Genomic DNA, 23,998 nt, shown 5'->3' with positions numbered 1-23,998 from the left:
GTTAGAAACTATTAAGCAAAACAAGAAATTTGTGACTCACCACTCTGACGTTAATTATTTTTAAAGTGAATTTAGGTGCAACCATTCCGCTCAAAGCAAATAATTGAAGGTTTACGGTTTATTAAATATTTATTTTTTTTTAAATATGCAAAATATATATAGTTTTCATCAAAGTCACTGAGCGCACAGCGCTTCTAAAGAATATACAGAAATTACCGTAATTCATTTTCACTTGCTCGCGCGACATCCGCTTGGTGGCTACTAAATTCATAACCACAAGGTACGCAAGCACAAAAAGGACGCACAGAATATATATATATATATATATATATATGTATATGTATATGTATATATTTAGTATACATGATGTGCGTGTGTTTTCTAAGGATAATTACAAGTCTGCCTGCCAAATTATCCATGACCTCCACCAATTAAGAGAAAACAAACAGTACCTATCTCTTTAAGTGCCTTCTTAAGCCGGTTGTGTGTATGTACACTTTCAAAAAACCCAACAAAAAATTAAATAAAAAAACTAAAAAAGAAATATAATATAAAATAAAAAAGCAACAAAAAAGATATAAAACGATTACTAAGTGAGAGTTAGTGACGCGTGTCACTCACTACCGCTAAGAAGAGTAAAGTTTCGGTAATTATCATAGGGCTTTACCTTTGCTCTGACCACCAGAAATGCGAGAAGTTCGTGGTTAACGATATTTTAATTTTTGGCGTTGCGTTGCTAGGGCAAGGATACACAACACGTCACGGAAAATGCGTAGATGTAGTTCGATGTTTGTGGTGCTGTGCAAGATTAAATGTGATTTTTAAAATAGTAGCGGTAGTAGTATGATATATGTTAGATTTTCATAATTTATGCAGCGTGATTTCGAAACGGTGGGTATAAAGTGTTTTGTAAATACAATATGTAAAATTATTAAATTCATCTATTATTTATGTAAATGAATAAAAAGGAAACCAAATTTTTTTATTATTAAATATTCATATATATTATTTGTAATATCGGATGAAATATTGCGATTTTTTTTAGATAAGCCGATTAGAAAGAATATACTGAAAGAAGCTGATTTGGTGTGCAGAAAAAAATGATTAAAATCATTTTTTCAAGTACAAATTCTTTTTTTTTCATGTGGTAACTCTGTTGGAAGTCAAAGCCGTTCAGAATTTTCAAAAAGTTTTTCTTGGGCGGTTGTAACACATTTTACGAAATTTTTACCAGTTACCAGATTTTAGGTATATGGCAATCCATAAAAAAAATATTTTAATTAAAAAGGGAGGCTCCTTAAACCAATTTTAGAAGCTTTACTTAGAAGAACACATTTTGTTAAATTTTGTTTAGTTTTATTTTTTAGGCATATAGTAACTCTATTCCACGATAATCTAATTAGGAGGGGAGGCACGCCGAATAGTTTTCAGAGGCTTAACTCAGGTTCATTTACGCGTTTGTTCCTTTTTTTTCTTTTAGGTATCTGGCAACACTATTTTAAGATATATTTTAACTAAGAGTTTGGGCTTCCGGAATAAGTCAACAGTTTTAATATCTCCATAAGAGTCAATTAAAGTTCAAACTTTATTTAATGACTTTCAAAAATTTTACCATTTCGAGAACTTAAGATTCTATGCACAATTTTTTTTTGTTTTTTTTTTGTTTTTTGCTTTGTTTTGTTTTTGTTTTAGATTGAAATACAAAAAAGTGAAAGAAATTCACTCGATAATTTTAATTCGAATTGAAATTCAGCTGGTATTTTGTTATGCTCACCGTATACCGGTATCTGCCCATAAATGAGTATGTAGGTATATGTTGACTTTTGTAAGATTGATTAGATACTCGTTACTTATTTCCAGCGTGCGTGTAATACTACAGACACAGCATTGTCTCGACTGTTTTGGCAATTTATCGTTTTTACTGGAGACAAACATAACAACAACAAGTTAATAATTACAACTTAATTGAGAGTGTGCGTGTTTGTTTTTGTGACTCTCAGCAAATGGAGCGTAAAAAATAGAGAATCTCTCCATTTTCGTGCAGTATGTGCTTTGTTGTTGTGGTTTGCATTAAGGAGTTCAATGGAAAATTTTGGGTAAGAAAACGGCATTATCGATTTAATTGGCACTCGGTTGATGTGTTGAATAACCAAAATCGGCATGTATTCGTGTTACAAAACATAGAATAGCTATACGATGGGCGCTATTTAGGTATGTAAATTTGTTTTTGATAGGTTCGATGTGTCATAACGTTAGTTTTGGCAAGCATCGATAAAACTAGCAACTTGTTTCTGCTACTACTACTAATCAAAAGTGGCATATCGCACAGACACACAAACGTGAGACCGCATATGTGTGTAGAAGGTGAAGAAGTGAGCAAAAATTGCATGTCATTCGGCAATTACGAAGAGAAGGCGAAATGAAGCAAAATAAATGTCTCATTTACATTTCAGCGCGGCAATTATGATTTATTATTTAGTAAATAAGTAAGCGTCTTGTTATCTTTTGCTTAGTATATTTCATCAGCACATTTGCATAAAACATTTTATTTAAACTTCGCTGCGTACACACATTCATACATACTGTTATGTACACAGTATTATATTTTTATATACTTTGTTATCAATCAGACATCAATAACAGGCAAAACAATGCCAAAAACAATCGACAACAAATATTTATGACAAATTAGTGATTACTCGACAGTTTAGCAACACAAAAAAACAGCGGAAGTGTTATAGTAGTGTGTATATATAATAATATTTACATACTATGTTTTACTAATTATTTCGCTTTGGTAGCGAACGTGATCGGGTTTCTTATGTCATCAAATATTTGAGTAATAAAATTTTTGTTTCATGCAATTTTTTTTTTTTTTGTGTTATTCGTTATCAAAATAAATTTGGCGACATTAGCTAAAAACGTATGCAAATATTTGAGTAAAAATAAGAAAGAATGTTAGCTTCGGCTGCACGAAAGCTATAATACCTTTCACAGATGTAATTATTATAGCATCAAATGGTATAAAAATATATTTATCTTGATTTTGTTGATCAGATTGTAAGGTAGCTATATGCAAAAGTAATCCGATCTGAAAAATATGATTTGTTTGCCAAACAAAGTAAGAAAATAAAAAACTAGCTTTTTTAATTTTCAATTCTTTCACAATAATAGTTAAACTAAAACGAGATAAGAATAGAAATTCCTCTCAAAGTAACTCTGAAAAATTATCAAGAGTAACCAGTGATACTTGTCGAGTATACAATTTCCGTTACAAATTTAAATTACAAATCTCTTTATCATCACATTTACATATATTAAAAATATACTCAATCCAAACATTTATTAGTTAATTTACCACGACATTTTATTTCCCCTCATTCCCCTCGAAAATGCTATTATTAAATTGGCAAATAAGTAATTGGTAACGGTAATGATTCCCTCGGAGAATTGTTAAGCATTCCACGATGCACAGCTCAACTAATTATCGTCTATTAACTCAATTTGAAGATTCACGAAGCCACACAAGTTGGCGCGACATGCAAACAATTTAGATAATATTACAATAAAGTGTAAATGAACAATAATTAATAAATAATTTATCACATATGTCATTAAATATCCTACACTAATTTACAACTAAATGCCCAGCAACACTGTGGAAAATTTCCGACATTCAATGAATGCTGGAGGCGAGCGACTTAAGTTCAACTACAACTTGCAATTGTTTGCGTAAAAATTTTGCAATAGGATGTGGAAGTAAAGCTATTTTTGAACTGTCACATTTGGGTAGTATTTAGACCTTAAAGCAAGTGGAGCAAAGAGAAGGTTTAGAAATGTAAGTGTGCATATAATAAGCTGCCGAATGAAATTCGATCAAAAAATATGATAAAAGAAAATTGACACAAAGGTAAAGTAATATTAATGAAATAAAATGTCCTTCATTATGCTGATCCCATGAAAGAATAAAATTTGATATTTAAGTTCTACTAATGGGCAGTTTTCCAATCTCTAGCTAGATACTGACAATATAGCAGCTATGCCTAAAAATTTGCGAAAAAATATAATTGGAGTGGTGGGATTATATCTTTTGCTTGAAAATTCGACCTTAATTAACCTAATGACATTTCCTAAACTAATTATGCTTAAGATAATGACCTAAATTTTTAAATAATAAAACTAAATGGTAGGTCAATTGAATTGTTTGAACATGGCATTAGGAATTCTCAGCAAAACAGCTTAATTTGTTATGAGAAATAGTAAAAATTTTCAAAATAGTAAACAAAAGAAACTTATAAAATGCCAATGATAAAACAAACCAAATACTAGACTAGACTATTTTTGCGTCTGCCATATATTAATTTTTTATGGACAAAAAAAACTTTCCTCAAATGTTCCGATTGTTTACTTATTTTTGGTTTTACCTTGTTCCATTTAGTTTTGGCCAAAATAAACAATACTAGCTGACAAAGATAATGAAAAATGATAGCAGAAATTCTTTAGTCTACTAATAATAATTGAAATATCAAGTTAAGTACCACTATAGTCAAGGTATATTAAAAAGTAATATTTGTATATATGATTACCACATAACTTGAGCTACTTGAAAAATATTTAGAGGAATGCCATACTACATAAATGAACTAAATAAATAAATACCATCTGTGAGGTAATAAAATTAGAAAGCTATTTTTGTCGATTTGAAACGTAGAGAGCAAGAATAAATAAATAAAAAAAACAACAACAACTAAAAAAATTAAACTTAAATACGATTTATTATTGTTCAACATTTTTTATTCATTCAGACTGTGTGTCTACTCTAGATGCCACTAATATGAAAAAAAGAAGAAATTTCCGGCATGTAAGTATATTTAAATGTATTATTCTCTTTGGTTTCGTGAGCTCATTAAAATTTCAGTCACGCGTCAAACAAATAATAAGCTATTAGTAATTTAATTAGTTGTACCTAACTGACAATCAATTTTGAAAAAAAAAGTAATTGAAAACGAATAGACAACAGTTAAGCCGGTCAACAACAAATATGAGCTAACTAATCTACCCACGCGATATACATAGAGATGGACGATATAATGATACAGGTTAACGCATTGTTATCGATTTTATAACTAAAAACTCTGGGTTTGAATGAATGCCTGAGAAAAATTAAATTTTTCTTAAAATAAGATAGTTTATGGAATATTTAAAACTTTATAACGGAGTTAACGCTTACTTTGGATTTGACCACGAAGACAACTACTAAAGAGAGTGCAAAAACTTTTTGCCGGTAAGTAAATAAAGAATTTGAGATCCATGAAACGCCCCAGTTTAATCAAAAAATTACTGTCACAGCAAGAATACGCAGAACGTCGCCTGATGTCATTGACTGACCAGAAGTCTAGATTTGACTAATTTTTTTGTTATGTAATTTAAAAAGCAAAGTATATATTAGCACATGGGTGAAATCGATTTTCCGAATGTTACAAGCTCTTTGGCAGGGTACTGAAGTTTTCCACAGATAAAAAACATAAGGCACATATTTTTGCATAAATATATTTACTCTTAATATTGGATTTTATTATCATTGCTGTGAAATATTTCATAATGTTAAATTTTTTGTAGTTTGTGTAGTACACGATCTTAAAATCGTGCTGTTAAAATATCGATAGAAATAATCATAATATTATAACTTATCGATACTTTCGTTTGCTTTCCAATCATATTTAACATGTTATCTCACTTTTTAGTTCATAATAATTATCACTAAAGTAAAACGAACCTAAAAGTATCTAAGCAGATATAAACTATTTCTCAACAACCCACTATATTCTTCGCTATCGACATACGAGTACAATATCGTGCATCAGTATCGATGAACCCTTAAAAAGCACATCACCCGCTCAAGATGACAGCAAGGCGAGCCAATTCAATTACTGAGTAATGACATTATTGCAAAAGTAAATGCCTTATAATACAGAATAAGTACGAATTAGCCGGCCAAAGTGTCTACTTTACCTGACACACACTTTCAGCTCGAATTAAAGTGTCAGCAGTGCAAGTACAAAGTACAAAAAACGCAGCTTATTAGCGTGCAACAGAAATTACTAACAACTGGGAAAAGTAGCATACTCGAGTGTATGGTAATCTAAAGTGTAAAATTTGCTACTTAAATTACCTAATCACTGTATTAGAATTATAGCGTAACAGAAGGGGATTTGTAGGATCGTGGACGTAAGTGAAAAGCTAAATCAAAGAATGCGCGGCAAAAGGAGGTGAAAAGGGTAGCGTATATAAGCTTTATGGATTTTTTATTTAAGTTAAAAGGCGTTCTTATGACATACGAGTTCAAGCATATACATACATATATACGGTTGAATGTAAGTATGAGTGTAGTTATGTCCATTAGGGGTGGTAGTGACACATTTACTGTCATTGTCGCATAATATTTAACTGTTGCGTGCTTTTAGGCGCACTTTACTAGTCGTACTACTTTCAATAGAAAGCTTACAGGTGTTCAAAGTTTACAATGGCTGCCTTTAGCTGCGCAATTCTTTTCACACACACATACATAATATATACAAAGTGGCTTATAAATTATGCAAGTAGTCATAGACAACGTTGCAGGTCAATCAACGGGTTTCTATTCTGCATATATCATGTTATAATGTAGTGTTGTTTTCGAATACGCACGAGGCAGGTGTAAGTAAGTGCTCTCGAATTATTTATGGATTCTCGTACATGCAACACGTTTCAACAGGCTGCGTTATAACACTGCGTATGTGCGTCCGTCTATTGATTTATTGAATGGCTTCGATATGTATTTGTTTAGACATATTTGCTTAACCTTAATGATGATTGAGGTTGTCAGTTTTAGGTTGACAAATTGCGCTCTAGATAATTTTAATTGCTGTAGCTTTTGGATAATATGCATTTTGGGCAACTAAAGAATTTGGTCAATTAATTAATTAAACTTTTTATTGCAAATCCGGCATGATTTTGAGAAATTATATCACTCAAATATCTAACCTAAAAAATTAAGCAAAAACTTATGGAAGAATGAAAGCATTGCTAGAAGGCTGAGAAAATTTATGTGAATAGAGTTGCCATATTACTTTAAATGTAAACGCACAGCTAGTGAGTAATTTTAAAGCATTTTCATTGTCTCACAAAAATTGTTTACCAGAAGTTTTCAATGTTAAAACCATAGTTTATAATTGTTTTCTTAACGGAGTTGCCACTTATGTATATTGGAAAAATGTATACATTACAATAAAATCAAGCAAAGTTAGAAAAATAAGTATACCAAACGGAATGCGCTGTATAAAAAAAAATTGTGAATAGGGTTGCCATCATTGCTGCATAAAAATTTATACATTTGAATAAAACCGAACAAAGTCAAAAAAATAAGTATACCAAACGGAATGTGCAGCATTAAAAAATAAATTGTGAATAGGGTTGCCATTTAATATGATAAAATACAAACCTAGAAACAGAAAAAAAATTTGAATATGATTTCAAAAATTTGAATTAAAAGTGTTAGTTGGGAAATTTCAATTAGAAGCTAGCTAACAAGAGAATTGCCAACACAATTAAAATACAAACTAAATATTTTGTAGTTCCATTTTTTTTGCATTTGTTATGTATATGTAAGTATATACTTGTATAGTGAAAAATAAAAAGAGGCGTTTTATTTAAAAACTGAATAAAAAACATATAGATTTAAAAGTTACGCTTCAAAGTAGTTAAAAAATCGAAATTATTATCAATAATCTTACTCTTTCGATCACTATCTGATAAATACATCTAGCACGGTTGAGTAAAAATTTCGCGAGAAATTTTCCTCACCGTTTCGAGAAAAACACGTTCAAATTTTTGGTATCCGATTACATTAAGTTTAAAAATTCTTAGAGACATGCTCATATCTCCAGAACTGTTTGCCGGATCAAAATTTTCGGAGAGTATTTTGAAATATATGTCGATACATACATATGCGATAAAAATCGATTTTTTGAAATTCACAAGTAGATATAACTCCTCAAAGAAGACAAGAAACATTAAATTCAAAATTATTCGTTTTTGTCTATAATATTATTAACAAATGTTTTTACAAAAATATCGGTGGAAGAATAACCACAAGAATATTTTAAATATTTATTTTGAAATTTTATACTGTATAGGCGTGTACTATACAGATGTATATTTACTTATTAGCATTCATTTTCTGCATGGTTTGACTACTTTTTTCGCAGAATTCACACATGATTCGAGGTATACATATACTTCTTAATGCATTCACAACTTTGTAAGTACATACATGGGATATTTATTTCTCTTACTATTTGTTTACCATATAAGCGCTGTCTTTTTATATTTCGCGCTACTGTTGCTTAAGTACTCAGACCAAACGCTTAAGTACTCGTCTACACAATTTTGTAATATGGTCAAGGCAGTGCCGCGATATTAAATAAACAATCAAACACGATGTGTGTGACTAAGTGTAAATGTCATTCGAAGAATGCAATAAAGTATTTAACTTTAATCTGTTCGTATGTAGTTGTATGTATAAGTATATATTTATGTGCTGTATGATATATGTAAAGCGATTGTTGCTTTATAATATTGAATTTGGTATTGAACTGGCAATTTTAAAGGGCGTTTGTGAGTTGAAGACAAATCTTTTTAAAGCGATTAATATTAGGTTTTGCGCGATTTTAAGGATTTTGAGACAAAGTTTTTTCCATTGCTGTTTTTTTTTTTTTTTGTTATTTGAACCCACAAAATGTGTTTGCTCCATTAAAATCTGTCAATCTTAAATGCAGATTCAAGAGTTTTGATTCTTTAATGGCTTTATTGCCCTCATTTTTTTATAATTGTCAGTTTTTATACTTGCTGAAGAACATTCCTTTCAAAAGCCCAATATAACTTAGTTTTAATTTTTTTATATTTTTTTTTTTGGTATATTTGTATTTGCTAACCACTTAATTTGTGGAACAAGCCATTTTATTATGGTTTTGTAGTCACATGTTTGCTTTGGAATTGTATTGTTTCTTCATTGAGACACGCCTCTGTTTGACTTTGACAAATAAAAGTGTTGTTAACGCAATTATTTACTGCTTGTCAAACAGCCGTTTACTTGATAACGGTGAAGTTACGTACTATATAGTAAACGATCTTCGAGCAAATATTTACTGTGATAGGTCAGTTTAGGGTAGAGCTTATCACTCATGTTGCGAATATAATTATTGAGCGTGTTTTCTTGTGGCAAAATAACTAGGTATCTTCAAATGTCTATGAATGACACCGAAACAATTTTATAAAACTGTAAAATTTATCTATGAAACTCGCGTTGTAGAAATTTTTACAGAGACGATGTTCTCCATAATATTTTCTTGCGATTAAGCAAAATCAATTTTTAACTTCGTATACTTTTCTAATATTTATTTTAATAAAATTGTACAACTTATAAAACTAACCTTTATAAATAAGTGAACGCGAATTGAATTATAAAAGGAAGTTTCAGCTCGATCAAACTAATGTCAAAATTACTTACTTTGGAAAGAACTTACAATTATCGGTGGTAAAGAAAAGGAAAGCTGGAGCACTAAATTGGGCACCCTATGCTATCATTTGAATATTTTGGAGTAACTTCTAAGTTTTTCTGTATTTTTCTCAGCCTATTTTGATGATTTTCTTTTTCACATTTTTCAATGTGTGGAAATCTTGACAACGAGTACCAGAGAAGTTTATCGAAAATTTATACCAGGAAATTATCTACTCTGGGCTGCTCCCTTACGGCCAAACTCTTAATTCGAATATGTACTGTCAACAATTGCACCGTATGAAGTCAGCAATCCCACACAAGTAGCCAGTTTTGGCCAAAGGAAAGGAATTAGCGTTCATCAGGACAACAGCAGGCTACGCACATCGATAGTGACTCACTAGAAGTTATGCGAGCTTAGTTGGGAGGTTTTTATGCTTCTACCTGGCACCAAGTGATTACTACCGTTCCAGTCTAAGGCGAATGATTTTTCTGGTAAAAATATTCGAATCAAGGGAAGCTTTTGAAAATCCAGTGTTCCCGTTTTTGCCAATACGGATGAGGGTTTCTTTGAGAGTGGCATTATGAAATTACCATAAAAGGCAACAAGTTATGAAATAAAATTATGCATATTTGACCTAAACCAAATCATTCTAATATCATAGCTGATAGAAATTGTATGCTTCTTTGGAAGATCACCCTAAATGTAGGCAATATTTTTTAACTATCTCAATTTTATTTACAAATTATTTGAGCTCCTTTTTTTATTTTCTAATAGTTATTACCAGTCGTTTTGCTATATACATATACGTATATATAGCATTTTTGTGAAATAATATTTGAAATTTGAAAATTTTTAATATAACTGCATTCTGAATTATGCAATGTTTCAAACACTATACAAAAAATCATAAACATATTGAAGCTAAACTATTGATAGTTTAAAGAAGTTATACTATAATTTTTGTAATAATTATTAAAACTGTAATTAAATAATATTTATACTCACAACGCAAGCCTTAATAGACTTCCAAAAGTTCCTCGCAAAGTCTTCAATCTTGCCGCTTTTTCTTTGAATCCTTGCCCTGTTAGTTTCTCCGTTTGACACAAGCAAACGAAATTAACGGTAAAAATTTATCCTTTATGCTATTTTATATTTACGTTTAAACTCAAAAAACACAGATCTAATAGGCTAAATTTCACTAGAATGTTTACTTCGATATCAGAAATTTTTCAACACGTTCTAACAATTTCTCAAGCGATCTCTTTGGCTGGTTTTGGTAAAATACACACTCGACTGAACGAACGATAAATCGTTGTCGGCAGCAGACGTAGTTTATAAGCAAACGAAAAATCGACGCTCAACAGTCACATTGCAGAATTTATTTGAGGTTATGGGCACCTTAAAAATCTACCGAATATACACTGTGAAAAATTGCGTGCGCATATAAAGCGCGTACACGAAATATTATGTTATGTGGCGTTGAGTGATGCGTAGATGTTATCGATAACGATTATGTTGATTAAATACTTAAAAAAAAACTTTGCGTTGCTAACTTGGTAGCGAAATTGCAAGGCGTTTCGTTGCTACAAGCCGATTCAATTTATCGACTTTCGTTATTTTTCCGTTATAATTTTCGCACACTTAAGCACTCCAAAGTCACAGCTGCTCTGTGCAGTTGAGATTTCCGAATTTTATCGCAAATTTTTCGGCGAAAGAATTTAACTAGTTTGCACGTTCAGTCGCCTCTTAGCGTCCTCTCTTTCACTCACACTCAACGTTTGTTCACTGGCTTACACACTCTAGCGCAGCGCTTACTTTAGCTTAATTTTTTTCTTGACTTTATATTGGCGATTACGTTGATCTATGGCAAAATCATATCGCGATCTCTGCACATTTTCGCTATTGAAATTGTTGTCGTACGTACCGAATAAACGGAAAACTCTTAGCGAATACGTTGTGACAAAAGTTACAGCGCCAGATGAGAAGAAGTCACCACGGCCCCGTGTGTAACCTCTAAAACGATCCGAATACCAAGTGGGTACACGGCTTCCGCTTTTTCTGTTGTTGTTGGCGATTGAAAACAGAATCGCCCGAAGTTTCACTTTATGAGCCTGTTCCAAGGAATACCGCAGCTATGATGCCGTATGAAACCGTTAGGAATCCACTCAACAATCAACAATTAAAGTAATCAGCCCAAATAATCACTTTGTGCCTTGGCTGAGCGCATTCGGCAATAAATCGCCACTATCCGCTTCGAAATCGAATCGATATGGGGTTGTTATCAGCTAAGAGCTGTAAGTCGAAATGTCTAGCTTACCGCTAACGGTATTGCGTTTTATTGATTAAACGACTGCGTTGCACCCGAATCGTGGGTGTTGTCGTCAGCGCCGTTGCTTATGCTTGGCGCAGTTAATGGCGGCGTAATTCAAGACACTTCGAAGCGTTTGCCTATCCGAATAGTCGCGGTATTATCCAGATGTGCAATTCGACAAATGCAACTGGCGAATTTCCACAGAAAAGTGTCACAACTATACGCCCACAGCGTTCTACTAACGGCGCTTTTGTTTTTCACTATTTTCTATAGTCGGCTTTTAGGCTTTCAGGCGTTGCGCCTACAAAACGCTTGAAAACTACGTTGCTATTCTTTTCTCTCACTCTCTCTCTCGTGCTCGCGACTTGAACGCAAGCGTATTGTGGCTTCTTGCTTCCACTATTCGCTCTCTCATTCACCGCGCTAGTCACGCACACGCACTATCGGGCTCCGCGTACTAGCCTACGACGTATTTTTCAATGTGTACCAGGTGTTTTCGTATATCTATGTATGCGTATGTGTATCAATGTTCGTGTGTGTGTGTGGGTGTGTGTAGGTATGCTTGTTCTTCCACTTCGTTATGTATTTGTTGGTGTACTTTTGGTGATGCACTCGTTTCGCGTTCGTTGACGCGACTCGGCTGGACTCGTCTCTGCTTGGCTGGCTCGGCGGCGGTAAACAATCTACGGCTGTTTGAGGAAATGTGTCGACACCAGCCGATATCTTAGCATGGAGGGTTTGTTGTGTACGGTGTGGGGGTGTGTGTGTCTGTGTGGGTGTCTCCTGACGTTAGTGGCGTGTATTTACGCTACTTTACAACAGTTTTTCACACACATACTAATAAGTTTTTAAATTTTCGGTTTTACACACACAACTCGGCGGCTGTTTAGTAACGTGGAACGAAGTTTACCAAAAGATGGTTCGATTGTTCACAGTTTCATGTGCGCGATTTTGGCACTTGATAATTTTTTTCTATTGCTTTCTTGCTCTATTTGAGTTAATAAAATATTTTTCAATCACTTTTTTTTGAGTTTTTAAGCGCAGACTATGCGGCAACAATCACAATGACTTTTATGGGCACTTTGTTCGGAAGGTCCGTTATCTGTAAGATTAAAAAGAATATACATAAGTGTTTCATAAATATATATATATATGTATGTATATGTACATATAAACGTATTTACGTGTATATATGTAGTTATTTCACATAACAAAACTAGTCTTATGGCTTGGACTCAATAATTAATTAAGTCAGCGATGGCAACACAATTTATTTGCAAGCTGAAGTCAGTTTGAAGACTGAGAATACAATTCGAAAGTACGTTGAAAGAATAAAACGAAAAACGCTCTATAACTCAAATTGATTATAATATTATAGCGAAGTGGTATTTTATTTTATTTTTTTACCTTATTAACTCGCACAGTGGTTTTCAAGGTTAAGCGAATTAATTTTTTTTTTCATAAAATAAAATTTTTTATGCTTGCTTTAAATTGTACAGATTTTTCAGCCCTCCTTATTACAATTACTTTATATATGTAAGTAGCTTTGTCTATGCATTAAGGTGTTATATGCCGTCGTAGTTTATTTAATAATTAAATAAAAATACTGTACATTTACAGAATTTTATATACTTTAATAATTGGCGTGTCATTTAAAAAAAATTAAGATTCCCTTGACCCCGTAGCTGATCTCAACTAGATAAACGGTTTCACTGAAAATTATCTTAGATCGAAAATCTAAAAATTTATTATTAAAATTGTTTAATATAGGATCGAAAGAATAGTTAAAATATTGATTTTTGACAAAATTACGGCGCGCAAGAAACGTAGTTTTTTGTGAAAAAAAAATATACTTCAGAGTGGCTTAAAAGATCGAAATTATTATTAAGCTCTTATTCCTTCGAACATTACTTGATAAATCAAAGAAGGTTGTGTGAAAATTTCAAAATGTTTCGTAGTAAATTTCCGCACCAACTTTGGGCGCAACGTTTCGCGAAAAACACTTTTAAAGTTTTGAGAGCCGATTACACTAAGTGAAAAAATTTTCTCAAAAAACGCTAATATCTGCGAAACTATTTGACAGATCAACTTCAACTTTGTGGAGAATACACTCCAATACACATATAAAGTTCGATATAAATAAATATATTCGAATAAAACTTGCAATTTTTTGGCACAATTGACACAAATGAATTAACCCCTTAATCGGCATGCACTCGAGCTAAAACGTTGCCCTAAAATCAATTTTCTATCATAAAGCTGCTCGTGCCCTAAATATATTTCTTATATTACCAATACTTTGCTGTTCTCAAAAAAATTAAATTTTGTGAATAATTTCGTACAAAACAATTATTTTTAGGATTTAATGAGAAATTTTGTCAGAAACCAGTTTTGCAGTTTGATTTGCACTCTTGAGGAATTCCCTATCTACATATGTATGTACAAGCAGTCTTTGAGTCCAAAGTTTTTAAATTTTAGAAATCTAACTTCAGATTACGGCTCAGATATCTCAAAAACAATTAAGTGCAAGGTGTTTTGCAATTTTTGAAAGTGTCTCCGAACAAATTTTTTGGTCCACACATTACTTGAATTCGGAATCATACTATCATACTATTGATCAAGTACAATTATTTTGACTATAAACTTTTAAATATATTAATAAATCTTTTGGCAGCCTATTTAAATATTGAATTAGAAAAATAAAGAGGTCGTGGTTGAAGAATTGAAAAACTGAATCAAATGAATACATTATCATCAACAAGCATTTTTGGGGGGGAACGTTACAGTACTTTCTGAAGATAATCAAAAAATAATAATTATAAATTTTAATGGAAAAAATCAGATGAAGGCGCTTAAAATTGATATCTATCTGATAAATTTACAAAAGTGCATTTTACTCCGTTACACAAAAATATTAATATCTTCTATATGATTGACCAAAGTATTTTTTCACATCTTCTCACTATAGTCAAAAATCAATAAATCGCTCTGTGTCCAATAAGAGGTTTAAAGCAATTTATTCACCGCAAACTTTGTACGCTGTGTTATCGGATTTTCACAAAAAGCATTTCTAGACACAAGTTGCAAGTTTTTGCCACCACTTTCATTTATAAATTTATTTGCTAAAACTAAAATTGTTACACTATAATTAGTATCTGCCCACTACCCACGATTGTCAGCACAGCGAAGAACTGGTTATACTTTTTACATATTCTCTTCTCTGCCCCTCCACACTTACCGCGAGCACAAGTTGTCTACAGCTACGTACATATGTATGTCGAAATGCACACGTTAGTTGATATGTTCGTGTATGTATATATATATGTATTTGTGTGCACTGCGGCTTTCTGCTTCAATTAGTTAAACCAGAAAAAAGAAACGAACACACACTTGGAAAATATACTATTCACTACAAGAGCACTATTTGTTACACTACGCGTGTAGTCGCCGTCCGATTCACGTTGTGTCATGCGAAAGACGCAATTTCTATCTGCCGCTGACACGAATAATCGGAAGCAAAGCGAGCGGCAACAGTGGGAGCGCGCAAATCATTCAACCAAGCAGCCTAGAGACCAAAGTCTCATCAACAAGCAAATTTGTTGTAAGAAGAAGAGGCTTGTTGGGCGATGATGGCGGCATGTAAATGTTGTACTATGGCCCTATGTGGTCTCTTTACTTTACAGCCGGCTGTTAGCGTAGCGCTATTACTCTAGCTTGTTTACTCACGTTTCTCTCACGTTTTTCACGCTGCCATTTTGCGCTCTATTACTCGCATTCGTTGGTGGTTCGTAATTTTCAGCGACATGTGCACCATGTCACATTGTTGCCGTATTTGTAAAAGTCTAAAAATAAGGGTAAATTTGCCTCTGAGTTTTAAGGGCTTTTCCATATATATTACTATATATCAATATATCATCGGATATATAATACTTCTAATTTTTATGATCTCATTCGTTATGCCTTGTATAATTAAAAATGTTGAAATGTCAATTAAGTGAAACCTGATAACGCTATCTTACAATAAAATCAAATTCAAGGCTTGTTTTACAATTTATTAGTCATTTTATGATTTACAAATCACTTTTTTCTAATTAAGGTATTATTAATCGATTATTATAATTGAAAACTGGTATTCGAGGTCATGCAAATTTTTCTAACGGAGGTCAATACTCTATATAATTAGACCGATGAAATTATATAATTACCAATCAATCCTCAATTCTTTTTTAAGTATATTTCGAGAGGCTAAATAATTTTCATCAATTCTTCTGGGACTTTAGATATTTGTACCGAAACGTTGAAAACAATTCCCAAAACTTTCTTATAAAATTGTACTAAACGGTGGTTATGCAACTGTCGGCCATCTGTAAATGATTTCAATCTTTTTCAGTCCGGCAAAATAAAATTTTTCTTAAAAGATTTTTCGGCATTCGGAACTAGTTTCAAAATGCTCAGAACGACTGATCTGGCGAAGATCTACCAAATATTGGAAGGAGAATGAAAAATTCGAAACAGCAATACAGAAACCTTGACTAAGAAGAGAACTATGTATACTTTCCAAGCCATAATATACTTCACAGGCACATTCATGTAGCATAAAATCATATAAAAAGATCTTTAACTTGTATTTCATCGGTCAGTTTGTATGGCAGCTATTTGCTATAGAAATCCGATTTGAACAATTTCATTAGAGATTATACCGTTGCCTTGAATAATAACCTATGCCAAATTTCATGAAGATAACTTATTTTAATCGGTCAGTTAGGCTAGCTTCTTGGGTAGAAAATTACGTGCGCAATATTTTAGATCAATATCTCAAAAACTGAGGGACTATTTAAAAGTAGGCCAAAATTCACAGGTATTTGTTGTGGCAACACTGGCCGTCAATGCAGTTACTATTGGAGTTTATGTTGCTGTATGTACCATAAATGTTTTCTTTTTGTTTTAGCGCGCGTAAAGCGATGAGTAAGCGTGCCATGCTCTCCGCACTCATGCCACATTCATACCACTCCCTCAAAAAAGCAATGGAAAATCCCCAAATAAATGGAAACAGACATAGATACACTTGAGCGCCACATAGTTTATACATAGATATGCTATGAATGAGTTGTTGTAGGGATCTCGCCACTTCAGTGAAGTTATGAATGTACAAGCTGTGCAACAACAAAATCACCACAAGTAACTACTACTTATGTACATATGTTAATAGGTGTGAGCAGCAACATAACCACCTCCTCGACATGAGCATATTCTCTTTCAGAAAGCATATTCAATTAAAGTAAGCGCTCTCTTATGCTCAGTTGTGCCAACTATGCTCTCAGTGTGGTTGCGCTTGCTTTACTGAGCAATTTTATGCGTGGTCCCGTTATGTTGCAAGGCCGTTTGTTGCTTTTTGAATAGCTATGTTAAGTGCATACATATTTTTTCAATTGTACTACGGCAAATTTCTAGAATGTTCTATAAACGGGGTTATAGTGTAGAAATCAATTTTATTACTTACCACGTTGATAACTTTTACTCCGAAACATGTGCTCTCTATCTCTCGTTTACTCTCGCGTTGTTTTATGCTGCTTTTACACCGTTATGCCACAAGCTATACGTAAAGCTGATTGGTCCGTTTGATGGGTGTGTTGCATGGCCGAAATGCAATGCGAAACTTGCACGAAAAATATGCGAATTGCCGGCTAGCTGACGCAGCGAATTTGCGATTACTAAAATACTCTCGTTGCAATTGAGTATGCTGGTGACTTTTATTTATTTTTTTTTTTTTTGTAATAAATCGTTGAAACAATTTTTATGTTATTTCGTTTTCCTGCTGTAACGTTTAATTGTTGATTTCACCCAAAATTTGCTTTATCGGCGATTTTCGTTCGTATTTACTTTTTGAGATTTCGCAATTTTTGTGATTTTATGCCTTTTTTGATGACGACTCGCTATATCTTCTTCTACACGTAGCTGCAATAAAATAATAAATATAGAAAATAAAAATTATTGTTTTCGGAAATTTTTAGCAATTCGATTGATTATACTATAATAAATAAAGTAAACAAAACATACTTCGATTTATTATTTATTTTTTATTAGTTTATTATTAAATCTTTTTTTCTTTTATAATTGTAAGTATGTACATGTATAAAGTTAAGTATAAAGCGTATTGTCAGAACAATTCCACTCTACACTAGTTAATAAAACCATCTTTATTTGTGCACTTGTCAGTGTCAATTGCAAGCAATTTATTTTTATGACAATATCATATTTCAGATTCGCGTAAAATATAGTGCGGTCATATGTATGTATATGGGCGCATATTTGTATACAAAGGAATTTCAAAAAATAGTTCCAAGCTGTTATAAAAAAAAAGATTATAAAAAAAGTTATATAAAATAAGTATATAAAACTTAGATCGAAATCATCGGCTTGCTTAGTACGTTTTACTATTATGGTAGAAGCTAAAATCGGAATAAAACGAAAAAAAAATCTAAGTCATCAAAACACGCTTTAGCTTTGTTTGTAGTACATTTTGGAAACAAATATGATAGCAATTTAGAACTTCAAAATGTAACTAGAAATGTTAATTCATAAGAATATGATGGCTCAGCGAGCAGTATGTAATAATAAAGCATAACTCTGACATTATTAGAGCACCACAAAAAAAAGGGAAACTTTTCGTCGCTAAAGGCACTGGAGACTGGACAGGACTTTAAGATTAGAACAGCCTCGATATTGAATGAGGTGCTTTAGAAAATACATGTATAATAAACCTCTTCAATTCGCGAATTCTCTGTTCAGTATATATGAATTCCGCCCAGTTGTTAGAATAATAATGGAATAATATGTTAATACTTTATTAAAATGCTATATCATACTACCAAGCTTTGTTTCTTTGATTGAGCATGTAAGATTCACCCTTCACTCCAAGGTTTAGCGTATCAAGGACACAAGTGTAAATTTTAGACAAAATAATATTGTTGTATTGTTTAAAAATTTATATATTCTAATAAAATAGATGTAGGGTATTATAGTAGTACCCTGGAGCATTTGTTTTTATATTAAATTTCAACAGACGAATTGCGTATGATATGCGCGGCAATCAAGGAATATGTGTTTTGGTGTCACAGCAGTTTATCAATTTGTACAGATGACACCTTAGTCTACAGTGACCCTTATAAAACTCCATAAGCTACTTTAATTTGTCCCTGAAGAAAACAATTATTTTCTTTAACTTTTCGTATTGGACTTTCTCAGAAACAGCTTCACCTGGCTAAGTCAGGATTCAATTGGTTTGGTTGCCGCAGCTTGTTTGCTAGGTCAGCAAGTTAACTCTCTAAAATTGATTTTTACATCCAAGACAAAAATAGAATTTAAAATAGTCTCAATGATTGGATGTTGTCTTGTCTACTATAGAATAGCATCGGATCAAATTTGAGCTGGACTGGCAATTCAATAAAAAAAAGTTTCTAGATTGGCACATTTTTTGCTTGGCAGCGTAGCTGAAGTCTCCAAATTCTTCAAACGCATCTTTACTGGTGACGAGACGTGGGTTTATGAATATGACGTCATAGCTGTCCAATAATCTAGCGAATAGGGCTCTAAAAATGGGCCGAAACCGAAAAAATTTAAATTCGCTGATGCACTGGAGACCATCCAAGCCAAGGTTTACTCGTAGAACAAGTGGATCAAAAATTTAATTAAACTTTGGCTTGCCTGTATGGACTCAGGATCACATGTGAAAGCTGATAACAAAGATTTGAATTAAAACATGTGAAAATGTAGATTTTGTCAGTACTATTCAAATTTGATCAGATGTTATATTGAATGAGCGAGATAGAGGGATATGTTCCTACATTTATCTAATTTATTATTACTTTCGAGAAGATATAGATTCGTTTTTATGAAAGTCGGATCTGAAAGCTAAAAATATCTATTCGAAGACATGTAACACAACTTTTTAGAAAACATATATTTTTTTCGAAAAATTCTCAAAATTTTCGTATCAGCATTTTGTCCTTTTAAATTTATGGTAATGACGATAGTCAAGCAATTGCATTAAAACAATGACATAGTGAAAGTTTTTATTAAGCAAACTCCAATATTTAAAACAGCACGATACTAATATGTATGTGAAGACTCACACTAATTCTAAAGAATTTAAGAGTACCCATTAGATGGAGGTCTGTTGTGAAATATCGTCTTACTGACAAAGCAGTTGTTCGAAGTGACATTTTATTTATTTATTGCTTAAAGTCATAAAAGGAAAACAACACACAATAAAATTGTGTATCAAAGCTCGGTATATACTCTAAATATACACAGAGCAAAGTATACTCAACCTAATGTGTAACAGGCACGTGAGTAGAACTTGCTTGGCAGCGTCGAAGAAATTGGATACTAACGCTTAGCAAACGACTGCACAAGGAGAGCGTGTGGATGGGGGGAAAATCAAAGCAAAATAAATAAGCAATTGAGCAATATGAAGCGAAATGCCGACAATAAAGGTGCTCGAAATACAAGTCAATCATAGTGCGGCAAATATTGTACTATGAACACATCACTCACAAACGGACGTACAATTAGGAACACTTGATGGGCAATGTCCAGCTCAGCTGTCGGGTACTCGATTACACAACTGGCGAACGTTTAATAACGCGGCTCACTCAGTTCCTTATAATTAATGCCAATTGGCATCAATTTTGCACCGTTTTCAAGAGTCGGGCGTTATGTATATCGATACATATTGTATTTATGTAATTGTGTTAGTTTGGTTGAACTGCGTTATGGCAGGCAGCATGAGCGAGCATTGACACCCTGACTGTGTGTGAGCTGAGGCACTTTTAACTTTTAACTTATTTTACATGCACTGATGCATTTGTTTGTATGTATGAAGTGTATAGAAGAATCTTCTTTTGGCCCACGATCGATCGCAAGAGAACCAGTAATTACCTGTGATTACCGCTTTAAATATTATTGAAAAAAATCCTCCCAACGCTTTCACACAGGGTTACATGACTGATATTGATATATGCACGCATAAATACTAACAATAGCCAACGACAATGACGTACATTTGTGTGGCAGCGCAGAAAATTTCTGTGTCAAAAACAACTGTTGCAGCTGCCAAGTAAGTGTTGACAGAGCGTATGAAACTGCTTTAGTACAAAAACACACACACATATGTATATGTATATATATATATATATATATAGACGCACATGCATAACTATAAATATTCGCTTATTTATCACGGTATGTGGGTAAAAGCTGCACCAAGTCTGAAGTGCCAACTGACTCAGCCGCAGGCGCCGCAACAACAAAGAGCTGCGTTATGAAATTGACGCTTGATTTCCTCTCTAGATCAGCAGTGCAATGTCGAGAAAGGATTCGGTTGCCATCAACCACACTGACACATGCACACTTGAAATTGCCAACCACCATCATATTATATTTGTGTGTCACACGTCAGTGCTTTCAGTCAGCTTTCACTTGGGTAATTCATTGGCAGCATATGGTGAGCGAGCATAAATGAAATTATTGCACTGATTTGTATAGAAATGGAAATATGGTTATAGCAAGCCAAAGTACGAGTACATGACAACCGACGACATACATTAACTGTAAACGCTAAATTAGAACTGCAAAGTTTAAGCAATGCAACGCAATATAATCATCTCTATCATAAATTTTAATAATAAACTGTTATGTGACAGTTGCATGTGAAAAATCTAAAAAAAAATATTTTAAGACATTTAAATGTGTCGTTGAACGTACAACATTCTTGCGTTCAGTACTTTTCCTAATTACATGTGAAGACGGGTGATTCAAGGTTACGTCGCGACATGTGAAAATTATATTAAAACATTTATTTTGAGACGCATCAGGTGGTCAGTCTACTAGAATGAGAAAGCACCAAAATAAATATTTTATATAATAATGAGACGTTTAGCACATGATTTTAGAAAATGCTGAAGGAGACTAAAAATATATTTAATGATTAATTATTTCCACAGATGTATTTTATATACTGCAAACTTTGTATGTATGGGTAGTTTTTAATGTAAAACATCGGAAAGACGAATAAGCTCGAGTTTATTGCCGAACGGTAACTCCGCATTTATGAGTAGTATTTAATGATAAACACTAAAATGATTAATCAACTTTAATGGTAAATACTAAAATGATTAATAAACTCGAGTTTATGCCGAATGAGTTTAGTTTAAACTCGAGTTAATTGCGGTATTGCGTTAATTTAAAAACTTATTTATTAATAGTGAAATATTGTAGATAAAAATAAGTTAGTGTTTTATGCGAAAAACTAACTAACTCGAGTTTATGCAATAGTGTACATTTTGCATTCGTTAATGCATTTAATGTTAAACACCATAATTACCCATAAGCTGGAGTAAATTCGGCATTTTTGAGTAGTGTTTAATTCTAAACACTAAAACAATCAATAAACAAGAGTTTATCGCACGATGTGAACGTACTAAAGTAAAATAAACTAATAGCTGTCTATCCATGCTAATACATGTATATTTATTGAGTATGGTGGGCTAACTAACCACATTACATGCGATACAGCTGCGTCCCAATTGTCTACTACTTCTATCATTACCCAGAGGTAGCAACTTGACTGCTGCGCTCGGTCATGGCTTATCATAACTATCGATTTACAGACACCCGACTTACAAGTATGCGCTAAAAATATGTATGCAGACAATGGTGTTTGTCAACATGCTCAAGCTAAGCCTTGCCTTTTCGCTAGAATTGCTTGCCTTTTTTCTTTTCTCTCGTTTAATTTTTTTTTCTACTTTTTTATTCTAAAAGCAATAAGACAAAAGGAACTGCACTTAAGCATAGGCAAGAAAAACGTAGTTTATTGAATTCCTCGTCCTGTTTATGTTTTGTCACAGTCCGCAAAATTACCGTCCTATGACACTGACACAAATTCACACGAATGAAATGTAACAAAAACGCCATAAATGAATAAATATCAGCAAAAATAGCTTCCATTCTGCGAAAATCGTAGTTGATGCCTTTTTCCTTGTTTTATCTGAACGAAAACAGCTTAAGGGCGTCAATGGAATGGACGCAAGCTTCGGTGTATTGTGTAGGTGTTTATTGCATTGTGAGATGTGAATATACATAAGTCCATATATCAGGGGTTTGCAGTACCGTTAGTAGCAGCTAGAGCTAAATAACACTCGAAATTGATTTCGTAATAAATATTATACTATAATAGATAAAATATAGTTCATAGTATAGTAGTACGAGTATGTATCTATGAATCTTGGTTGGAGACATTTTTTTAACATTGTAAACCAATTATAAAAGTTGTAATAAAGTTGTTGTATTATTTTAACCTACTAATATATCTCACTTGTTGCTAGAAGCTCTTATATATGTAAATAACATTAAAAGTATTTATATCTTAAAATCGGCTAAACAATGCTTTTTTGAACAACAATTAATTAGTAAATTTAATTACAGAGATAATTTTCTGAGTAGAGATGCCACCTTGAAAAACTTAAAAAAATTTTAAATATTTTAAATTTGGCTTGCATATATTTTCTATATAACAATCCTTTTTGTGAACGAAGAGTGATTACGAAAGTTAACTACAACAAAAAAATTGTGAAAAGAGTTGCCACCCTGCTGAAAACATTAACAAAATTTAAAATATTTTAAGTAATAATAGAAGCTATTAGTGTGCAATGGATTAGATTTGCAAAAAAAAAACTGGTTTTAGAAATACTTGTATATTTCAATAGTATTGCCATATATTGTATATATTTTCAAATTTCAAAAAAAAAAAAAAATGGATGAAAAAAATATAAATTAACTTTGTACATATGTATGTATTTGTATATATTTTCTTTATTAGTAACAAAACAAAGTTAATGGATAATCAGGGTTACCACCGACATATACATAACAATTAAAGAAATATTACATACATAAATAATTTATTATAACAACTTTTATTAAATCGTTTGTCGACGTTTAATAATCAATAACCTCTAAAATAGTTGTAAAATGCTTATTAACGTAATTTTCGAAAAAATTAAATTCATTTCAGTCGAGCTACAGGCTAGTAAGTAAATGGGTTACTCATACGACCGGGTGAACATCGTTGCTTATATCAGATGTAACT

The 23,998-nt window shown here is 32.5% G+C and overlaps 1 protein-coding gene and 1 non-coding gene across 4 annotated transcripts in view; both read right to left on the bottom strand.

Annotated features, from left to right (window-relative positions):
* The window catches only part of LOC138855550 (protein FAM13A), a 36,734-nt gene extending 24,702 nt beyond the window's left edge, over positions 1–12,032 (bottom strand). The window contains exon 1 of the mRNA XM_014239373.3: positions 10,545–12,032. The gene's annotated coding sequence lies outside the window, so the exon portion shown is untranslated. The remainder of the gene's footprint in view (positions 1–10,544) is intronic.
* A 290-nt stretch (positions 12,033–12,322) lies between these two features.
* The window catches only part of LOC106620759 (uncharacterized), a 40,176-nt gene continuing 28,500 nt past the window's right edge, over positions 12,323–23,998 (bottom strand). For all 3 annotated transcript variants that reach the window (XR_011395892.1, XR_011395891.1, XR_011395890.1), the window contains 2 exons: positions 17,351–17,805; positions 12,323–12,952 (listed from right to left, as the gene is read on the bottom strand). This is a non-coding gene — a transcript (uncharacterized protein). The remainder of the gene's footprint in view (positions 12,953–17,350; positions 17,806–23,998) is intronic.

Source organism: Bactrocera oleae, chromosome 4 (genome assembly GCF_042242935.1).
Source record: "Bactrocera oleae isolate idBacOlea1 chromosome 4, idBacOlea1, whole genome shotgun sequence".
In the NCBI taxonomy this organism is placed as follows: domain Eukaryota; kingdom Metazoa; phylum Arthropoda; class Insecta; order Diptera; family Tephritidae; genus Bactrocera; species Bactrocera oleae.
Note: the sequence above shows the minus strand (reverse complement) of the source record. Positions and strands in the feature narration are given on the sequence as shown.